This window comes from Pteropus medius, unplaced genomic scaffold (assembly GCF_902729225.1).
Source record: "Pteropus medius unplaced genomic scaffold, Ma_sr-lr_union100, whole genome shotgun sequence".
Lineage (NCBI taxonomy): Eukaryota > Metazoa > Chordata > Mammalia > Chiroptera > Pteropodidae > Pteropus > Pteropus medius.
Window position 1 is genome coordinate 5,953,705 of NW_024354550.1, and position 10,160 is coordinate 5,963,864.

At 31.7% G+C, this 10,160-nt stretch overlaps 1 non-coding gene across 1 annotated transcript; it reads left to right on the forward strand.

The window, feature by feature from the left end:
- The first annotated feature begins 6,782 nt into the window (after nucleotides 1–6,782).
- On the forward strand, nucleotides 6,783–6,889 carry LOC120596644 (U6 spliceosomal RNA). Its single transcript, XR_005651222.1, has one exon. It is a non-coding gene; the product is annotated as a U6 spliceosomal RNA (small nuclear RNA).
- Nucleotides 6,890–10,160: the final 3,271 nt, after the last annotated feature.

The window sequence follows — 10,160 nt, forward strand, 5'->3', positions numbered from 1 at the left end:
TGTTTAGAGTCTTACAGGATTTAATTTTTACTTTAAAAGAATACTGCAGGCAGAAGTGAGCTAGTTTGTGATGTTTCTTCTCTAGTTGACATATAGGAATTACAGGTCCCAGGGCATTCTTCTGAAATCTCAATAAAACACTTTTCCCTGTATCTAGTTGCAAAAATAGAGTAAAAATAGAGTAAAATCTTAAATAACTGGAATAATCTGATGATTTCTGCTTCAATTCAATAATTCTACTGAATACCTTTCTTATTCTCCTGACTTCTACTCCAGCTCAAGTGACATCCTTTTTATTACTGCATCATGTTTGCTCTGCTCTACCTCAGAATTTCAGCACAAGCTCTTTTCTCTGCTTGGAATTTCTTCATCAATTCTTTGAATAGTTGCTTCCCTTCTCTGTCGTCAGGTCTCAGATTAAATGTTAGGTTCTCCTTAATTTAGACTGCTTTACTTATCTTAATTATTGTCACATCGTCATTAGCTTTATCATTAAATCTTTTTTTCTTTGATGACTCTTCACACTTGATACTGATTTATTTACTTGTGTGTTATTGTATGATGATCTCCATATCTCCTTTCTAACCAACCAGGGACTAGTACCATATTTGAAACATAGTTGGTGATTGATAAATGATAAAAATTTATACTCTAAGGGCTTAGATTTAAGGTGTGTGTGTGTGTGTGTGTGTGTGTGTGTGTGTGTGTGTGTGTTGTATTTGCACTATGTAGGTTAGAATGAAGAATTGAGTAATTTAAAAAAATAGAAAAAGGTGCTCAAAAATACTTATTATAGCTGTAACTTATCTAACATTCTTCGTGGGGATCATACATACTATCGCACTTCTGATTATGACCCTGACCAGTAGGTAAGAAAATAATACTTACATATATTGATTAATTATATAAGACCTCCAGATGAAAAATATTAATTATAATCAATATATCATTGTACCTTCACTTTCCATGCTTCCTGTGAACATAGCACATTATAGTAGCATTGATTTTTTCTGTTGTGAAATACTTGATGAAAAGTAGATGTTAAGTAAATATTTCATGAATGAATGAATGAATGAATTATAGATTTTAAAGTTGGGAAACAAGTAAGTAAATGTCAGAAAAATTTCTAACCACAAGGATTGAAACAAAAATTACTTCTGATAATCAGTTCGAAAATGCATTTTACTACTTCAGCCTTAAAATATACTGTAATAAAGGCAGTATTGTGATTTTTAGTCTTAGTTATTCTAGTTGTAAATAAAGTGTATTTAAAGCATAAAATGTGATGCAATGTCACTAGAAGAAAAGTTTCCTCTATGGTTCAATGAAAGAATGTATCAAGTCTAATTGAATTTAGTTTGAAACGCAGTTCTGGCGATATTGCTGGGTCCCCGTGCAAGTAACCTAGAGCCTCTAAGCCAAAATTTGCTCATTTCCAAAATGGAGATGATAACGCACCTGATTTATCTGATTATTTGAAATAGCTTTAAAATTTCAATAGTTCCTGAATGATTCTCTAAAATACTAAGGCTAAGGACATGTTGAAAAATTGTCAAAATATACACAGTAAAGAAATATAGCAGTTTAATGAGAGAATTAATGAATAAGAATTTTATAATAAATACTTGTAATTTTAAAACTTTTAATGTTTTATCAAAATGATGCTGTTGAAGATAGGACATTTATAGAATTTCCAGGAGTTAAAGTCAGATTAACAGCACATAACACACACTAAAATAACATCATAACAAGTACAAGTTAAAATTTAAATATTCAAGTAAACCAATAAATAACTGAATATTACAATCATTTTTTTTTTTTTTAGAATTTTGATGCCACGCTTATGCCATTTCTAAGAAAAAATAAGATAGATACCACTTCTTGTGTAATAACTCACATGATAGGACTTGATGACTGCAAAAAAAGGTTTCCATTCTCTAAAATATTTTTGTCACTGATTACTGTGACTTTAATTTCCTAATAATTTCATGAGAAGCCATTGGAGTTCTGTTAAAAGGAAATTAGAGAGTGGTAAAACTGAACTATGTGATACTGCTCTTTCATGTCAAAAACAAACAGACAATTTAATATGCTTCGATGTATATATTTAATTTATAATCAGGCATTAATATCTTATGTGAAATTATTTCCTTTTATGAAATGAAGACATAGCATGCAAAGATGGGAGCAGGAAGAGATAGGAGGAATTTTAAAATTTCAGACTCAAGGAACTTATAATGGCACTACAATGCAATCACTGAAGAAACATAAAAAAATATAGAGTAACTTGGTTTTGGATGAGTTACAAAGAGGAGAAAAAGTTAAGACATTTTAAAGAAAAAAAGAATCAAGAAAACAGACTCATAGGCTCTTTATAAATTTGTAGTGATTAAGACCTTAGCTAGACTTGACATTCATGTTGCCATTTACCACAGGCTGATGAATTTATCTTTGAAGAATTCTCAGATAAAAAACACTAAGGAGAATACCATGACTTCTCTACCAGTAGGATTGTATGTCTAAAAGCTGGAACATCACAACCAACATGAGGAAGAAAAAAATGGTAGTTTTCTTTGCCCATCGAGGCTTACTAAAAAACAGCAAACTATAGGTAATATCAATAAATTATATCTTTTTGAAAAAAAGTAAATTTAAGTACATTGAAGGTTGGATGTTTCTTTCCTCCATTTAATTTTTCTAGGCCTTCTTGTTCTAGTTACAGAAAAAAACAGAAACAAGACAAAAAACTTTCTTTAATACACATTATTTAAAAAGTGGATAAAAACACTATTGGACTCAAATTAATTAAAACAACAAAAGTAGTGTAAAATAACTATTGAATAACTTTCTTCAGTTTAGTAATAAATGTTTTGCTCTTATATCAATTCAGCACATCATGTCTTAAAAAAAAAATCTTACAATATTTTTAATTTTTCCTGCCAGTGTTAACAGTGACTCTCTTTCTTTCCACCTAGCCACACATCCTTCTATCTTTCTGCTACTGCTGAATTTGAAGAGTAAAGGGTATACCTATCTTGGTAAATGTAATCAGTGTTTCCTCCACAAATACAGACACCCATGACAACAAAATGGAAAAGGAAGAAAAAAATAAGAAGCCAAGGATATTAAATTTCTCTTAGAACCACCACCTGATTCTCATTTGACCCACTGTCTGGGTCTTACTAAGCCTACCCTGATCTGTTCTATTCCCATAGCTGTTTTAAAAGCTGGGCATATGGAATCCTAAGGCCTTGTATTTTTCTGTTACTTAAGAACAATCCTAGTAGAACAAGAGAACATTTATAAAGTTATTTTCTTTCCATCTTTTTTAGGTTGTTGGGTTCTTCTGTAGAAGCTATCAATTCTGGCAGTGTGAAGACACCTGTCCACCAGAATGAGCCTGAGATTACTAATCCATTTCACACAGATCACCAAACTCATATCAAATAGCAGTTGCTCTTGTTTATGACTAGCTTAGAACAGATTCAAACTGGAGGCTCAAAGCTAAAAGGCTTAACCTCCAAACTCTTTACCCTGGGTCACTCCCAATCTGTCTCTGGGACACTTTTAATTAATGGCAGAGTGAAAAAGATTATAAATTCCAGAATTCTCATATACCATCACTTATAGATGCCCAAGTCACTGATGGCTAAAAAGACATTCCATTAATGCATATTTGTTTATATGGTTGTATCTGCCCAACAAAATTAAGTGGAGACATGAGTAAGCAATTATGATGGAAATTCAGGCTAAAATAGAAATACTTTAACTGAGGTTGGGAATTTATCTCTTTGAGATTGGAATACCAGATGATGTTTTTGCATGAAATTTAAGTTGGCATGTGCTGTAGCCAAAGATTAAAGAAAAGTGGAAAGTGCAGGTGATTATCCAGACCATTAAAACCCAGCTTCCCAATAGTAATAGGAGGGAGGGAGAAAGAGGAAAGAGAGAGAGAGAGAGAGAGAGAGACAGAGAGAGAAAGCCTTTAGCAACCAGATTGACCTGATATAGCAATTAGCCAAAATCTAATCTGCCTTGCGGTATAAATACGATTAAGACTATTATAGAATTATAGAGTGGGAAAACAGAATTGTGAGACACTGACTTTGCAAGTTTTCTATGTCTTCTAATGGAATAACCCAAGGTTAAAGAAATCTTTAGGAAAACCGAAATATCCTTTCTGAATCATGGACTCATGTGGGTCATTTCTATACTTACGGCTTTATTTTAAACTAGTGAGAGCTAGTACTGAGAATCAGATAGTTGTGTAGGACACAATAAAAATTCTTTTCCGAAATTATTTCTGGAAATAGGTACCTAAATTAAGTATAATAGTACATACACCAACCACATAACTAAGACTGCTTAGTACTAGGTTCTTACACATGATATTAAATTTTATCATCACAGCAATCTTACGAAGACAGTATTATTATATCTATTATTATATCCCAATCTGTCTCTATCATAACGTTAAAGAAAATGAAAGTTTTAAATAGCCTACCACCTATTATGGATTGCATTGTGTCCCCCAAACAACCAAAAAAAAAAAAAATAGAAGATATTCTTAAGTCTTGGCACTCATTACCTATGAATGTGAGCTTATGTGAAAGCTTATTTACAGGTTTAGGTTTACTGTTATAATATTAATATAAAGTTAAGATGATATTATTAAGATGGGCATTAATCCTATATAATTGATGTCCTTATAAGAAGAGGAAAATTTGGACACAGACACAGAAAGAGAATGCCAGGTGGAGGCAGAGTTGGAGTGATGCATATGCAAGCCAAAGAATGCCACTGATTACTGGTCACCACCAGAAGCCAGTAGAGAGGCAGGGAACACAGATTCTCTCAGAGCTCTCAGAAGAATGACTCTGCCAATATCTTGATTTTGGACTTCTAGGATCCACACCATGAGAGAATAAATTCTTATTGTTTTAAGCCACCCAGTTTGTGGTACTTTGTTATGGCAGCCCCAGGAAACTAATAAATCACCCCATCGAGGAGAGACAAAATAGCGAGGAGGAGAGGTTAATTTTTATATTCAGCAAATTCAGATAAGGTTGTTGTAAATCTTTTGTTTCTTTAGGCAAACATAGCTAGAATATGTCCAGCAGGAAAGGGTGTATACCTGGATTAGAAAAGGGCCCTTATAAAGTTATATTTTGAGTTACATTCTAAAAATTCTAATCCTGTAACCCCTCATTTAAATAAACAAACAAACAAACAAATAAATAAATACATAAATAAAATAAAATTCTCAGTAGGAGAGACCGATGACCCCATTACCTATAAACCTATAAAATGAATTCCTAACATCTCAACCTGACAAGGCCTTTCATGGAATAGTCTCTTAAAAAGATGTGTAATAATTAAACGTAAGAATTCTCCTTTTTTGGACTTATCTTGCTTGCCCTGCTTCCTTAGAGCCATCCTATACTCGAGCTACAGAAAATTTCTGACAATTTGCCCAAATATATCTTCCTCTTTCCCACTCTTTTTCCTTTACTCATGCTGAGTCCATCATATTGAACAACTGCCATTCTTTCCTCTTCACTGACTTCAACATATTTATTTTCTACTAGGCATTAAGACTATGTGGTCAGCCATCTCCTGTATTAATTCTTTATTGATTAAAGAAACTTTTGAGTTGTTATTTTTGTTCTTTGTAGCAATTTCGTGTCTCTCTTGTTTTTCAGTTTTGTGCTCTACCATATAGTATTGTGAGAGTTTATCTTATCTCCAATATGGTTTCAGAAATTTCTTGGATCAGGTGGTATTCCTATCTATTTTATATGCCTTACCTCTACCTCCAGCACCTAAGATAATGCCTTACAAAAAGATGATCCTCTATAAATATTTGTTGAACTGGTTTTTAAGTTCGAATTAAGCAGCATGAGCTTTTCCTGGGTTGGAAAATCACATTGCAGATGTGATACTCGTATTGCTCAATATTGCTGCACCACGAGTAAGGCATATGCTGCAAATTCTTCATCTAATTGGTATGAACTATCAAAGGAAAGTTTTTTTCTCATAAATAGTTATCTATAATCTAGAGCAAAAAGAGAAACAGGCAAATGTTATATAATTTTTTTCTAGCTTATTTTATCCATCTAGTGACAATTCATTAGTCTGTTTAGTTGATCTGCTAAATTCCAATGTTAGATTCAAAATAAAGCTAATTTGCATTGGCATAGGGACTTGACTCACTGGTGTATCATTACTATGTAAGCAGGTGTACATGGGACTACAAATAAATGCTTGCTGATAGAATCCCAGCAGGGCTTCTGATGAGTTTTCATTTTGTTGAAACTTACCCAGGAAATTACTGTGTAAAATGCTTTGCTATTAGTTCTTTGCCTGAAATATCTTTTAGCTACACCTGGCCAAATTCATGGCAATTATACTAACTATACAAAGAGGACATTCCAAAATTCTCATCAGCTTTTTATATTTATTATATTTTCTCCAATTTACTACTGAACTAATAGAAATATGAAAATACACACATAGTCAGATCTCAAAAGGCTCTCCTTAAGACAAACTTAGTATTTAAAAATCAAAAAGTTTATAAAAATGATAATTTAAGGCTATTTTTTCTTAAAATAGAATCTATACTATAAGTTATCAACGTCAAGCTTCAAGCTAGTGTTTATTAATAATATTATACAATTAACCTTACATATGTCAATTGCAGCCCTAAACATACTTACATGAGAATAATGTACAATTTTTATTGCATTATATGATACATTAAAACACTGACAATAACTAAGACTGCGCTCGCTTTGGCAGCATGTATACTAAAATTGGAATGATACAGAAAAGATTAGCATGGCCCCTGCACAAGGATGACATACAAATCTGTGAAGTCTTCCATATTTTCCTACGTACAGTGCCAGGTGTGTACTAGACTAATCAGGCAGATCCCTTCGTAAATTACATAAATGTCTAAGCACTATGTTGTACACCTGAAACTAATATAAAATAATATTGAATGTCAGCTCTAACAAAAAAAGTAAAAGTTAAAAAAAAAATTTTTAACTAGAACTTTTTGTGTCATGAAGTTTGAGCATATATATCAAATTTTTACTATAACAAGTTATGTGACATGATCAAATCCATCATATATTCATAGCTGTATTATAATTAATTTTGTTATATTTATTAAAATGATTCAGTAGGTTTTGAATTTAAAAATATTTTAGTCAACAAATAGTCATTATGTGTTTTTATATGAGGTTCTCTGGAAAGATTTAGTTACAAAGAATGTAAGTTGGTCTTTGATTTTAAATTTTCATTGTTTGAAAATAAGAAATAAGATAAATATTCACATGGATGAAGATAATCAGAAATATAAGGTAATGTGTGCCAAATGGCAAAATTCTTGCACAGACAATCAGTGCTATAGACACTTAATGGTGAAGTGAGATAGCCATAAGAAGAAGAGGTTGGGAAATATTCATAATACAGAATGACCGTGCGTCCTGATTTAAATAGAAAAATTCTAGTTTATGCCTATATGCTTGATATAATAATTAATATAATCCATTTTTACTCTCAAAAGTGTTTTGATTTAAGTGATAATTATATGTTCATTCTATCATGAGAGCAAATGGACAAGTGTGGCTGTGAAAGAAAAGTAGAATTCAAATAAGCAGAAGTGAGTGTATCTGGAAATCTAAGACAGGTGAATGGAATATGTAAAGGAACAAAAACAAAGTATATAAATCTATAAACTGGAAGGAGTAGCATTTTGTGCAGTTAAGTCTTATCTGTAATTGTGAATTGGAAATAAAGGTCGCATTGAATATCTAGATTTCCCAATGCTGTCCTACTAGCTTTCTCCTGAAAGATCAATAGCACTTTTTTCCGGCGTGTGTTTTAAGGACCATTACTTCAATCTGAAGGTGTAGCAGGAAGAGAAATCATCTGGAGACATACCACAAACCCACGTAGTATATGTATCTCCTACTAAGGGTAACCAAGTTTAACAAAACAAAACCAAAACAATATGTCTAGTTATCATATTCTATAATCAATGGATAGTTTTTAGTATTATAATGTCCAAAATATTGTATGGGGCACAAAGCACAAATACTTTTTTGTTAGTATGTCCCAATTATTTCATGGACATATTTACATTAAAAAAAAATTACAGTTTGTGTAAAATTCAAATTTGACTAAATATTCTGTACTTTATCTGGCAACTATATTCCTGCCTTATTTCAACCTTTGAGGATTTCCTTTGACTATTCCTGGAGTTGCCAAATGAAACCCTTTTACAACTTGGTTCAGAAAACCAGCTTCCTTCACCGAAAAGTAATTTCTGTTTTGAGCTTAAGAAGTTTATATGAGGACTTTTACAATTATTTAGTGATGTTTTTCTCAAATATTTTCTTAGGTCTAAGTTTATTTATTATGTGCTATGAATTAAAACTCAAGTCTCTATTTCTAATTTAGATCAGTTCACTAAAATAACTAATAATAAAGGTGCTAAGTGATCTCCTAACAAGAGTTTGATCAATGCTCTTTTCCTCATCATTGGCAACTCTAAAATTTAAGGCAATATGTACGATGAAATTGAATCATGTAATATTTACTGAACTCCTGCATTTCCTCAGTTTCCTTTCATAATGGCCCTGAAAGATATTCACCACATTATGTAAGTGAGTAAACAGGCTCAGGGGCAATTTTGGGATGCATATCAAAGTCCCTATAGTGAGTTAGTGATGATGGTATTAACTTTTGAATTCAGATCTCATGATGGTATATTTAGTCAATTTATTTACACTATAATATAATTGTCTCCAACAAAGCAATGAGTGCTCCTTGTCATCATTCTTAATGGCTCTCAAAACTTCTGAAATGCAAATGAAAATGTGTTGAAGCTTTCTGATTATATATGTAAATATTCTCATGTTGCTTCTTTTTTAATTAATGAAATAATAAAAACAAGAGCAATAATATCTAATAGTATGTCAAGCACTGTGCTAAGCATATTACATGTTTATTTCTTTCAGTGTTATTAAATTGACACTAAATAATTTTATTTAGTAATCAAGAATTCCTTAAATATTTGAACCATGAAAAATGACAAAATCCATTTACAATCTTCTGATACATCGATATAATCTTTTGACAGGTACACAGGAGATAAACTTTTACAACTTAATGTTATTAATGTGATGGCCATGTGATGTTACATCAAGGAATAGACTTTGAAGCCTGAAAAAAAATCTCAACAATGAAAAAAAATTATCCTAGAAATTCAATGAATAAATAGCAAATGACTGAGCCCAGAAATTGTTTAAATAAATGAATGAATGAATGAATAAATAAATACAACTTCCATCTTTATTTTTAAAGTACAAACTCTGACCCAAAGCAGTTACCCTCTGACAAAACAGTCTATTACAACTTCACGGACACTTTTCTTGGCTTCTTTCCCTTCTGGCTGCCTGCTTATCTGCAGCGAGTGAGAGGTATTTTCTCACCATCTGGAGATATTCTTTGGTTTTCCCGTTTCCTTCGTGACCACGGCCAAGCCCAAAAGACCTATTTCAAATCTCTTCTTAGTTCCAGTCTTTAATTTGAATGGCTTATTTAAATCATGTGCTACAAATTGTATAAGAAGTGTGATGATCAATGAATGGTTTCACTTGTTAAGCAGGACTCACCTCAGATATATAACAATATAACAATAATAATACAGAGAAGTATCTCTTTATTTTAGACCAACAGTGTAATAATGCCATAGACACACAATTATCATAATACTTAAGCCAATTACACACATACGCAGTAATAGGAAAATAATTTTCTTCCATGTGAATAAAAATAAGAAAAAGATTCTATTGGTAGTGGAATCCAAGGATTACCTCTAAAACTGGCACAAAAATGAATGACAGTTGTTGACATATTTGTAAACCATCTAATAGAATGGTCCAAATAAATAAAGAGAATGGAACAAATAAAGAGAAAGTCAACATAAACACCCTTTCACTAATTATTTTTATATAGACATGCTAATTTTAGAATTTATAAAGTAAAGCAGTAGTGCTTTTATGGAAATCAAAATCGTAAATAAAAAAGTTTTAAGCTGCAGTACAATTTTATATAACATAACAAAATTCTAATTAACATTGTAGAGACCC